The sequence below is a fragment of the Phycodurus eques genome, unplaced genomic scaffold (genome assembly GCF_024500275.1).
Source record: "Phycodurus eques isolate BA_2022a unplaced genomic scaffold, UOR_Pequ_1.1 contig_212, whole genome shotgun sequence".
Taxonomy (NCBI): Eukaryota; Metazoa; Chordata; class Actinopteri; order Syngnathiformes; family Syngnathidae; genus Phycodurus; species Phycodurus eques.
In genome coordinates this window covers 26225-38990 of record NW_026904209.1, presented here as the reverse complement: position 1 = coordinate 38990, position 12766 = coordinate 26225, and the positions used below count along the sequence as shown (strand labels likewise).

Below are 12766 nucleotides of genomic sequence, written 5' to 3'. Positions count from 1 at the left end.
GGCTGCCACAACTGCTCTGACACAATGCAGTAACGCACACGTCTCGCTGTCCAATTTAGTCGAAAAATAAGCTATTGGTCTTAGCTTATCACCGTATTGTTGTGTAAGTACAGAGGTCATGTAATAGCTTTTACAATCTACCATTTGAATGAATGGTTTATCATAATTTGGAAGGGCCAGCACAGGACTGGACACCAAATGTTGTTTAATGTCACAGAATGCCTTTTCTGCCTCTGTATTCCATTGAACAGGTGATGTCATGTTAAGGTTGTCTTCATACATTAATTTTGACAATGGTGCAACAATTTCTGCATAGTTTGGAATCCATGCTCTCCAATAATTTGTCAGACCTAAAAATGACATCATATGTTTCTTCGTCTGTGGTTTAGGGGCTTTTAAGACTATAGCTTTCCTGTCTTCTTATATACTCCTTCCTCCTACACTTAAATTATGGCCTAGATATTTGACTTGCCTTTTACACAATTGTAATTTATTTTTGCTAACTTTATGTCCCTCTTCTGCTGGATGATGCAGTAAGGCCAATGAATCTTTGATGCATGTCTCTCCATCTGGAAATGCCTTTGCACAATGAAATGTGTGGGACACTTGCATTTTTATACAGTTCCTTTAATTTGTCTGGTAAAATGATTCCTGCCACGACTTTTGCTTCATTTTCTGAGTACAGATAATCTACAGTAATTTTAGTCGCATGTCGTAACCTTTTCTCATGTCAATGTCTACTTTGTAGGGTGTGATGCCGGCTACGGCCTTTTTCACATCCTCATTAGTCCAGGTCCTATAGACCAAAATAGTTTCTTTGTGGTCCTCTTGGACGTTTGGATTTGCCTTTGTTTCCTCATTCTTTTCACACTTTTTTTCAACCATCTTTTTCCCGCTTACTCTTACTACTGACTGGTCCTGTCTCGTCATCTTCCTGTCTTTGAAACAACATATCTTTATCCCGACCTGCCAACCTTTTCTGTTCACTTTCTAAGTCCTTCTTTTTCTTACTTCCTTTTCCCCTTTTCGACACCATGTTTAGCCAGAAGAATAAGTCGAAATATCCCTTTTTCTATTTTTGATATATTATTTTTGTGTCGACATTTTATTTCGTCTCGAAGTTGAACCAATTTTTGCGAATTTAGCTGGCCAGCGAAACCGTATTTGGTTATCCACGTGTTTAAATGTTTTATTTTGGAAGGGTTTTGGAGTTGAACATATTTCCAGTCTTTACACGTTATCTTTACACGTTAAGCGTTCTTTTGGATCCGTTTTACTGTTATTTTTTTCCCATTTTGTGAATTTGGAAGTCAGTTTATTTGCACCGAGAGTGACCTCAATACTGACTTTATTCAAAATGACAGGGTGACAATGAACATCTGGGTTTTGGTAATCCTCAAACTTCTACCCACACGGGGCGGAGGATTCTTGCATCTGCTTCCAAACCCAGTTGTCACTTATAATCCTGTTTTATACATTCAAACTTTTACACATTCACACGATACTAGTAACGTTTTTACAAACACACGGAAACACGGAATTTAAGTACGTACAGGACTCCGCCGTCCTCGCGGAATTTCTCGGACTCCGCCGTCCCTCTTTTACTTGCCAGTGACTAGTATTCCACAAGGTTTATTCTGCCGCAGAATTCTTTGTCGCGCAATTCACTCACTCTTTAATCCTTTTTTTTTAAAAATTAACTCACCAAAGTCGTCTTCAATCCTGTGGATTGTCGTCAACCTTCAGATCCCAGTTGAGGAGAACGAAGACCAGTCCCGTAAAGGGTCTTACTTACCGTGGCCACGGTCTCTTAACTGGAAGTCGGCTCCACAACTGGAATCCTCGGGTGTGTTGACATCCGTCTCGAAGGACCAATTTTAATGTTGGATCTATCTCGCCCAACACCTTTAAAAATAGACACAAAGGAATGAAGATGCTGGTTTCTTTTTGCTCATGAGGAGAACATGTGGGAGATTGTTCAGTTACATTCTCCTATCACGCTCTCAACAATCTCCCCCGTTGCTCCTGTATGTATTTAAAATAGGGAGGTATCTAAGTTACAAGACATAACATACTAAGGGGAGGGGTTCAAGTTGAAGATATGAGATTAACACCTGGCTATGTGTCCTTGGTCAAGGTGCCCTTTTCTGATGATTCCTGCTGAGTCATTTTCTTGAAGGCGAGACATCTTCCTCTCCCCCACGGTAAGCAAGCAACCATAAAAATTGTCCACAATACCAATGCAAGCCAGCAAATAAATGATAACTTTGTACAATTTTTTGTACAGTGCAGGATCTCAACCCCTGAATTTTGTACATTGTCCTAAACGTGGGTGTCCAGGATCAAAGGTGAAGAAGAACTTTTTGACTGCGCTGTAGCCTATTGCAGCTTCCCCAGTCACATTTTGCAACCTTTTGAAAATGTTTAGTGGTGGTTCACAGCGCTCTGCTTCTGACGGGCATCCAACAAAGACGCCATTTCCAAAATGGCTGACAGGAAAAGAACAGGCTTAAACAAAACTTTTTTTTTTTAATTCACCTTCAAACAAGTATTTCAACTGCAAACTGAACATTTCACTGATTAGTAGGTTAAATTAAATAGGCCTAATTACTTTTGGACTGCCCCTTTTATTTTACATAGGTGTTGGATTTATCTTGCCCAACATTATAAAAAATAGACACAAAAGGAATGAAGACGCTGGTTTCTTTTTCTCATGAGGAGGGCGCATGGGAGATTGTTCAGATTACAGCCTCTCAACACGCTCTAAACAATCTCTCCCGTCGCTCCTGCATTTATTTGAAAATAGGGAGGTTTCTAAGGTTTACAAGACATAACAGTACTAAGCTACAAGACACAACACACTAAGGGTAGGGTTTCAACGTGAAAACATGGCACCAATTTCCCTCGTGTCTGGATCATCGATCTTGGAAACGGCGGCTTTGGAACCACTTTGGTGCACAAGAATTTCATTGGTACAGTGTTCACCTCCTGCTCTTCATTCACGTCTGCTGTTGTTCTCAGGCTGAGTCTCATCATTTATTTCTCTCTGTATGTCTTGTAGGAACCATTGACTTGGCTCCTTCAGAAGTTGCTGCATGTGGGGAGTACAAGGCCAACCCCACCACAGTTTGGCAGCTCGAGACTGCTCTTTGAAATTCTGCATTGCGCTCCATTCGAACCGGACGAGTTCTTCCTCAGGTTGGAAATCGACGCAAGGCTCTCTCACAGTAAGTTTAAGGATCCAGTCAGTACTGGCCATGATACTGTCAGCAGCGTTGTAGTTCGTAGACCACTGAAGTGGCCATCTTCAACTTTTTCTTGCATCTGTCCTCGCAGCCTGCCAAGATCTGCTGAGCGCATGCCTGACAAGAGACCCTGACGCCTGTGCCATTCTGTCCCAGCTTCAACAGCACCCTTGGTTCCACTGAGGCAGCACGGAAGACTACTGGTCAGCCTATTTTATTCCTGAAATTCATATCAACTGTATATATTGCTGTACAAAGAGATCCAACGGTGACAAGATGCTTCAATTTTTAAATCACACCGTGTTTATACTGTATATTTCAGTATTATTTTATGGTTTTTATATTCAGACTTTTTAGCTTTACTGTCATTCCAAAGACTTTTTAGAATGGTACACATTAAAGGTTAACACTTAACAAGTGTTAACCTTTCCTGCTACGGTCACCTGACCGTAGTCGGGAGACGCAGGGGTTAACTCCCTTCTCTCGTTGCACATCTGAGCTGGGTGGCGGCAACAATAAAGGCACGAAGCACCGATTTGCTGCTTTAATAGCTTTATTAGCTCCTCTGCACATTCAACGTCAACGGCTCCTCCGCTAATCGCGACTCTTCCCCGGTCGCCGTTACTTCACTTGCCACTGAACACACTCGCATCGGCAAGCACTCCTTCCTCCTTCGCAGTCCCGTCTCACTCACACATCGACGCCCACGCCCACACACACTGAGCTTGCTGTCACAATCACGTGGGACAATACCCGTAACAGAAGTATTTCGCCGTATATTTTGACTTTAATGGTGAAATCTGACTTACGGGGAAATTCGTGTTACGTCGCCAGCGTAGGAACGGAACTCGTTCGTAAATCGAGGACTTCCTGTACATATGATGACATCGACAACACGGAAGTCAGTTCAGCTTGTCACAGCATCAAGCCAGCGATCTTCAACTGTTAAAAATACTATTTCTAAATGCAACTGACATGTACCCATTATGTGACAGGAAAAGACATAACAATAATATTGAACTAAAGATGCATATCATAAGATGCATATAATAAGATGCATATAATAAACAAAGAGCATCATTAGGATGGTTCAGGGTTACCAACTGAATGAAATATGATCACCCACCTCTCCCAGACAAAGCACGGCTCCAAAAACCCCTATGACGAGTTCAATATATGGATTTAGGTTTCCCTAGCCCGGACGTGGGTCACCGGGGCCCCCCTCTGGAGCCAGACCTGGAGGTGGGGCTCAAAGGCGAGTGCCTGGTGGCCGGGCCTGCACCCATGGGGCCCGGCCGGGCACAGCCCGAAAGAGTCACGAGGGTCCCCCTTCCCATGTGCTCACCAGCTGTGGGAGGGGCCATAGGGGTCGGGTGCAGTGTGAGCTGGGCGGTGGCCGAAGGCGGGCTACAGAAGCTGGCTTTAGGGACGTGTATGGTTGTTCACATGCTCATGATGACACCGTCGCTTGACAAAGTGTGCGTGTGAAGTGTGCGCCGAGTCCAACTCATACTTACCTGGCAGGGGAAACACCATGACCTTGGCGATCCGATCCTCGGCTACAGAAACTGGCTCTAGGGATGTGGAATGTCACCTCTCTAGCAGGGAAGGAGCCCGAGGTGGTGTGTGAGGTCGAGAAGTTCCGACTAGATATAGTCGGACTCCACGCACAGCTTGGGCTCTGGTACCAGTCCTCTCGAGAGGGGTTGGACTCTCTTCCACTCTGGAGTTGCCCACGGTGAGAGGCCGATCAGGTGTGGGTATACTTATTGCTCCCCGACTCGGCGCCTGTACGTTGGGGTTCACCCCGGTGGACGAGAGGGTAGCCTCCCTCCGCCTTCAGGTGGGGGTACGGGCCCTGACTGTTGTTTGTGCCTATGCACCAAACAGCAGTTCAGAGTACCCACCCTTTTTGGAGTCCTTGAAGGGGGTGCTGGAGAGCGCTCCCGATGGGGACTCCATCGTTCTGCTGGGGGACTTCAATGCTCACGTGGGCAATGACAGTGAGACCTGGAAGGGCGTGATTGGGAGGAACGACTCCCCCCCCCCGATCAGAACCCGAGTGGTGTTCTGTTATTGGACTTCTGTGCTCGTCACGGATTGTCCATAACGAACACCATGTTCAAGCATAAGGGTGTCCTCACGTGCACTTGGCACCAGGACACTCAAGGTCGCCGTTCGATGATTGACTTTGTGGTCGTGTCATCGGACTTGCGACCGCATGTCTCGGACACTCGGGTAAAGAAAGGGGCAGAGCTGTCAACTGATCACCACCTGGTGGTGAGTTGGCTCCGATGGTGGGGGAAGATGCCGGTCCGACGTGGCAGGCCCAAACGTATTGTGAGGGTCTGCTGGGAACGTCTGGCGGAATCCCCTGTCAGAAGGAGTTTCAACTCCCACCTCCGACAGAACTTTGCTCATGTTCCGGGGGAGGGGTGACATCGAGTCCGAGTGGACCATGCTCCGCGCCTCCATTGCTGAGGCGGCCGACCGGAGCTGTGGCCGTAAGATGGTTGGTGCCTGTCGTGGCGGCAAGCTGAAGAAGGAGTCCTATCGGGCCTTTTTGGCATGTGGGACTCCTGAGGCAGCTGATGGGTACCGGCTGGCCAAGCGGAATGCAGCTTTGGTGGTCGCTGAAGCAAAAACTCAGGCATGGGAGGAGTTCGGTGAGGCCATGGAGAAAGACTTCCATACGGCTTCGAGGAAATTCTGGTCCACCATCCGGCGTCTCAGGAGGGGGAAGCAGTGCACCATCAACACTGTGTATCGTGGGGATGGGGGGCTTCTGACCTCGACTCGGGACGTTGTGAGCCGGTGGGTAGAATACTTCGAAGACCTCCTCAATTCCACCGACACGCCTTCCCATGAGGGAGCAGAGTCTGGGCTCTCTGAGGCGGGCGCTCCTATCTCTGGGGTTGAGGTCACCGAGGTGGTTAAAAAGCTCCTCGGTGGCAAGGCCCCGGGGGTGGATGATATTCACCCGGAGTTCCTCAAGGCTCTTGATATTGTAGGGCTGTCCTGGTTGACACGCCTCTGCAACATCGAGTGGACATCGGGGACAGTGCCTCTGGATTGGCAGATTGGGGTGGTGGTCCCCGTTTTTAAGAAGGGGGACCAGAGCGTGTGTTCCAACTACAGGGGGATCACACTCCTCAGCCTCCCTGGTAAGGTCTATTTAGGGGTGCTGGAGAGGAGGGTCCATCGGGAAGTTGAATCTCAGATTCAGGAGGAGCAGTTTGGTTTTCGTCCTGGCTGTGGAACAGTGGACCAGCTCTACACCCTTGACAGGGTCCTCGAGGGTGCATGGGAGTTCGCCCAACCAGTCTACATGTGTTTTGTGGACTTGGAGAAGGCGTTTGACCGTGTCCCTCGGGGGATCCTGTGGGGGGTGCTTCGGGAGTATGGGGTACCGAACCCCCTGATACGGGCTGTTCGGTCCCTGTACGACCTGAGTCAGAGTTTGGTCCGCATATCCGGCAGTCAGTCGGACTCGTTTCCGGTGAGGGTTGGACTCAGCCAAGGTTGCCCTTTGTCACCGATTCTGTTCATAACTTTTATGGACAGAATTTCTAGGCGCAGCCGAGGCATAGAGGGGGTCCGATTTGGCGGCCTCAGTATTGCATCTCTGCTTTTTGCTAATGATGTGGTTCTGTTGGCTTCATCAAGCCGTGAACTCCAACTCTCACTGGAGCAGTTCGCAGCCGAGTGTGAAGCGGCTGGGATGAGAATCAGCACCTCCAAATCTGTGACCATGGTCCTCAGTCAGAAAAGGGTGGCGGGGTTGAGATCCTGCACCAAGTGAAGGAGTTCAAGTATCTTGTGGTCTTTTTCACGAGTGAGGGAAGAATGGAACGGGAGATTGACAGGCAGTGATGCGGACTTTGTATCTATCCGCTGTGGTAAAGAAGGAGCTAAGCCGAAAGGCGAAGCTCTCGATTTACCGGTCGATCTACGGTCCTACTCTCAGCTATGGTCACGAGCTGTGGGTCGTGACCGAAAGAACAAGATCCAGGATACAAGCGGCCGAAATGAGTTTCCTCCGCAGGGTGTCCGGGCTCTCCCTTAGAGACAGGGTGAGAAGCTCTGTCATCCGGGAGGATCTCAGAGTAGAGCCGCAGCTCCTTCACATCGAGAGGAGCCAGATGAGGTGGCTCGGGCATCTGATTCGGATGCCTCCCAGACGCCTCCCCGGCAAGGTGTTCTGGGCACGTCCCACTGGGAGGAGACCCAGGGGACGACCCAGGGCACGCTGGAGAGACTACGTCCTTCAGCTGGCCTTGGAATGCCTCGGGCTCCCCCCGGAAGAGCTGGATGAAGTGGCTGGGGAGAGGGAAGTCTGGGCATCCCTGCTGAAGCTACTGCCCCCGTAACCCGACCTCGGATAAGCGGTAGAAAATGGATGGATGGATCTTCTGTGGTCCATAGAAGAAAAAATTACAGAGGAGGAGCACTGAGCTACAGACGCACAGTTTACACTGGATTGGGAGACATTTTCTTGTCAGGCAGTTACAGATTTTGTGTAATTATATATAAACTTCATGAAACACACAGATTGACCCGCTTACACATGTAAAGTTCTTAAAATATTAGATCCCAGTGAAGACAGTGGTTCGTGAACCCGCATTTGCAATAGCATTCCGCCGCCTGTGGGTGTCGCTAGTGACCCCGTCCATTGTCCTGGTCTGACTGGGAGGTGGAAGTTAATTAATTTAGCATTCTGGTGCCAAACCAGTTGTCTTTTATCTCCGCTTTGATGCTCCTGGTGGTGGTAATTCAAAACCAGTTGTTTGTCTCATTTTGATATTCCTGGCTTGTAATTCACTTAGCGTCTGTGTGTGAAGTTGAATCTCGCCACTCCGTGGTTGTCTACCTCGGCGGGGAGAGCGGCGGTAGCCCGAGACTGGGGTGCTGGGTTTCATATTTTAATGGCGTGTCTGCTACATATCCCCCCTTCGTTGGCTTGATCTGGCTCAATGGGGGATCTGTGCGACGTCTCGTTGGAAGATGGCACAGGTTGGCAAAAACACACACAACAATGCAGTTACCAACGTACAACATTAGTGCGTTTCCCCCCCTCCTCACCCCTTTATGGCTTTAACAGTTCATGGCAACTTCTTACTTAAGGTCAGCCTTTTCTGCTGCGGACCAGGAGTCCATGAGCGGGAGCTCGGGTGTTCTGTCCTCAGTGCTAATAGCGCGTAAGGTGTTGTCAATGTGGTACAGTACAACTTCCAACTTGTATTGTCTGAAAAAGTTCTCATAATTGTCGGCTGGCAGGTGGTCGAGGGCGATGTCCTCAATATGCAAAATGGCATCTTTGGGGACGTCGAGCCACATGGTTTGATTTGGCAGGGCGAGTCCTGTCCTGGTGTCATGGTGGTCATAACTCAGCGCTGCGCTTCGGGCTGGCGTGTTGACTAGCCATTTGGACCCAACAATTTCCGCGTGAGTTGTAGTAACCTGGTAGCGAGGTGTAGCTTCTGCTCTACATCGCGACCCATCCTTCTTTGGCTTCAGCCCACAAATCCCATCCGCTACATCTCGGATGAACAGCTTACTGGGACACAGGTAAGGAATGTTTTTTGCGAGGATGCACATGTGCAAATTTGGCACCAGATGCAGGTCAGGATTACTATCATGACAGGCGACTGCCGCTGGAGTACTGACTCAGACGTAAGTGTCGTGCTGCCAGATGCCAACATTAATTACGACATACAAGACAGTGGAACTCCCGAGAGAAAAAGCCAAGTGGGCTTGGAGAGGGGTTATGGGGCTTGCGAGACCTTTAGACAGGATGCTTTCGACTAAGCTCAGGGGTACCAAGTATGGAGGGATTCTACCCATTGCTAAGTTGTCTATGGATGAAGACATTTCACGTAGCATGTCATTCATCAATTTGGTAACAATCTGTGTGTGAGCATAATCCGTTTGGATCACCGACAGCAGCTGTCTAGTTTGGTTCAGGATGACAATGTAGTGTTGAGGACAAGGATAGTGCCCTCGAGTGTCTCGCCTCAAGATTGGAGGTTAGCGTTTTGTCTCTCCATACTGCGTCAAATGTTCGGAATTTCGGTTCGGACCGCCCCAATTTGTTTCTTAACCGTGTTTAAGCTGATGCAGTTAACCGTGGAGGTTCCTATGCTAAACAATGAGTAGGCCCCCTAGAAAACGCTTTGAACACTCACTTCTGTCCTGAGTCTAGCCTCCACTACTCTTTCCCTTAACGTCATTGTGGGGCTCATCAACTTTATTCCTCTATAGTTCCCACAGCTCTGCACATCACCTTTGTTCTTAAAAATGGGCACCAGCACACTTTTCCTCCATTCCTTCGACAAATGACTGAGAACTATGAGAATTTCTTGGGTAGCCCCTCACTTACACTCTGGTCCTATAGATGTTTATAATTTACATAGCCACTCCCACCACACTTCAGTTGTACAGCCGGATAACAACAATAAAAAAAAATGCTAAACCCCAATTGTGAGTTAGCGCAAAGATGCAAATGCAGCAAAGGCTGTGGATGCAGCAGAAATACAAATGTATGAGGCTTGAATTGTGCATGATATTTACATGCTCATTTAGTTACTGGTTTACTCTACCAGGGATCTAAGCACTTGTTGTCGAGGCTTGCGTTGGCATTTTGGTGAAAGCGCTAATTCCGTTGCCACAGAATAATATTTCCCAGATTAGCACGTAGTGGTTAGTAGTAGGTGTGTGTTTAAAAAGCACTTTGTATTTGTCAGTTTGGGGGAATACAGTTACTCTTGTTCATGCATTGTTGACCTTCAGTTGGGCCAAAATGGTCATTTATGGTACAGAGATTATTGACTGAGGAGAAGAAGGTTGCTGTCCCAATGACAACTGCAGAGTATCACAGTTGGGTGGATGTATCCTGTTTCACATAATATATTGCAGGTGTTTTGCCAACAGGCCCCCAGTGAGAATTGAACTGACGACTCCTGGTTTACAAGACCAGTGTTCTAACAGCTGAGCGATGAGGCCTTGGGTTTATGACTAGTCAAAGGCAGAATAAGAGCAATGGAGTGTGATGTTGGTAGTTGCCATGGTCAAACAGCATTTTGAAAATCCAAGGACAACAATCCTGAAAATCCAAGAACATTGCTTTGATTGGAGGAGACAAAACATTGACCTGCAGGTTTTTGAGGTATTCTAAGGACAACTGCATCACTTTTTCCAGTATATTTTCTTGGTTAACCCAACCACTGGCTTTGTAGACCATGGCTCGTACCACTGAGGCATGAAGCCTCATTCTTTGGTCTCGCGTAATCCTTTCGGTGAACAAGCCAACACAGCACTAACGAAGACAGAAGATTACTGATACATTGAATTACCAATAGGAACATCCGCATCACAACCCATAAACCATATAACTTGTCATTTGGCACCAGTGAGAGTTGAAATCACGACCCCTGGTTTACAAGACCAGGGCTGAAGATATGGGTGAGAGTGCTTGAGCTAGGAGACCTTCTGTTATGAAATTAGCTCATGTGCTAACACCGTATTTTACAAAATTCAGTGCCACAAATCCGTACATCATGGCTATATAAACTATATAAACCTTGTATATAAACTTTGCCCTTCATCCAAACAGAGACTCTTCTGTCACATGACACACCTGACACCTTCCTCCACCCGTTCCAACCTGCTTGGACCCGTTTCTTCACTTCCTGACCACACTCACCATGGCTCTGGACGGTTGACCCCAAGTATTTCAAGTCCTCCACCCTTGCTATCGCTTCTCCCTGTAGCCTCACTCTTCCCCCACCACCCCTCTCGTTCATGCACATATATTCTGTCTTACTTCGGCTAATCTTCATTCCTCTGCTTCCAGTGCATGCCTCCATCTTTCTAACTGTTCCTCCACCTGCTCCCTGCTTTCACTGCAGATCACAATGTCATCTGCAAACATCACGGTCCACAGGGATTCCAGTCTAACCTCATCTGTCAGCCTATCCATGACCACTGCAAACAGTAAGGTGCTCGGGGCTGAACCCTGATGCAGTCCCACCGCCACATTAAAGTCGTCTGTCACACCTACAGCCCAACTCACCGCTGTTCTGCTGCCCTCATACATGTCCTGTATTATTCTAACATACTTCTCTGCCACTCCAGACTTCCACATGCAGTACCACAGTTACTCTCTGGGTACTCTGTCATAGGCTTTCTCTAGATCTACAAAGACACAATGTAGCTCGTTCTGACCTTATCTGTAGTTTCCCATCAACATACTCAAGGCAAATAATGCATCTGTGGTACTCTGTCTAGGCATGACACCATACTGTTGCTCGCAAATACTCACTTCTGTCCTGAGTCTAGCCACCACTACTATTACCCAAAACTTCATTGTGTGGCTCATCAACTTTATTCCTCTATAGTTCCCAGAGCTCTGCACAACACCTTTGTTCTTAAAAATGTCCACCAGCACACTTTTCCTCCATTCCTCAGGCATCTTCGACAAATGACTGAGAACGATGTGAATTTCTTGGGTAGCCCCTCACTTACACTCTGGTCCTGTAGATGTTTATAATTTACATAGCCACTCCCACCACACTTCAGTTGTACAGCCGGGTCCACGACCCCCTGTCCTGCAGGCTTCCACTCCTGTCCTGTCCAATCCCGTCCTATCTTGTTGTATCCTTACCTCGCAGGGTGTAGCACAACTGCCCCATACAACACTCAATTCTGCGTAATTGTACTATATTACTTTCCTCATCTTGTTAACAGCTAGAGTTTCATCTTTTGTTGTCTTCTTTTCCGATATTATTTAGCTACCTTTTCACTCTGTCTCCTTTTTTGTTTCTGAAATTGCCCTTTAAAAACTTTGCTCTATTTGACTGAACGATTATCATTCTCAATAAATATCCATTTGAATACAAAGAAACCACATCTCCAGAATGGTTAGCATAAACATTGAATCTGTATCTGGGTGGTCGGTGCCAGTGAGAATTTAAATCACGACCCCTGGTTTACAAGACCAGTGCTCTCGCCCCTGAGATATGAGACCTTCTGTTAGCATTTTCGCTCATGAGCTATCACCTAATTTTACAAAATGAAGAGCAGAGCTTGGAAAGGTCTGTGATCAGCTTGTTAACCATAGTGCTCATGGTCAGTGAGCAAGTGATGACAGAGTATGTCATGGCTTTTGATGTGCAAATTGACTATTCAGGAAGCTGGTTTCCTACCTTGTCTAGCGTCATGCATAACAACTGGGAAACTACACTTGAGGCCTCAGTGAGAATTGAACTCACGACCCCTGGTTTACAAGACCAGTGCTCTAGCCACTGAGCTATGAGGCCTTCCTTTTCTGTTTAGAGTTACCATTTTGGTTAACTAGTTAACAGCAACAAAGTGGTCAAAAGTGCATTGTCAGCTTGTTTAGAAACAAAGTATCAAGGAATTTAATTGTCTTACCAACACACATTTACGCATGATATTGCACGAAATTCGATACCCAAAGTCCCAGCATTAGCCGAATAAGTCTTGAAGTGAAATCACAATAG

The 12766-nt window shown here is 47.2% G+C and overlaps 1 non-coding gene across 1 annotated transcript; it reads right to left on the bottom strand.

Annotated features, from left to right (window-relative positions):
• Positions 1 to 12489: 12489 nt before the first annotated feature.
• trnat-ugu (transfer RNA threonine (anticodon UGU)) lies at positions 12490 to 12562 on the bottom strand. Its single transcript has one exon. It is a non-coding gene; the product is annotated as a tRNA-Thr (tRNA).
• Between the last annotated feature and the right edge of the window lie 204 nt (positions 12563 to 12766).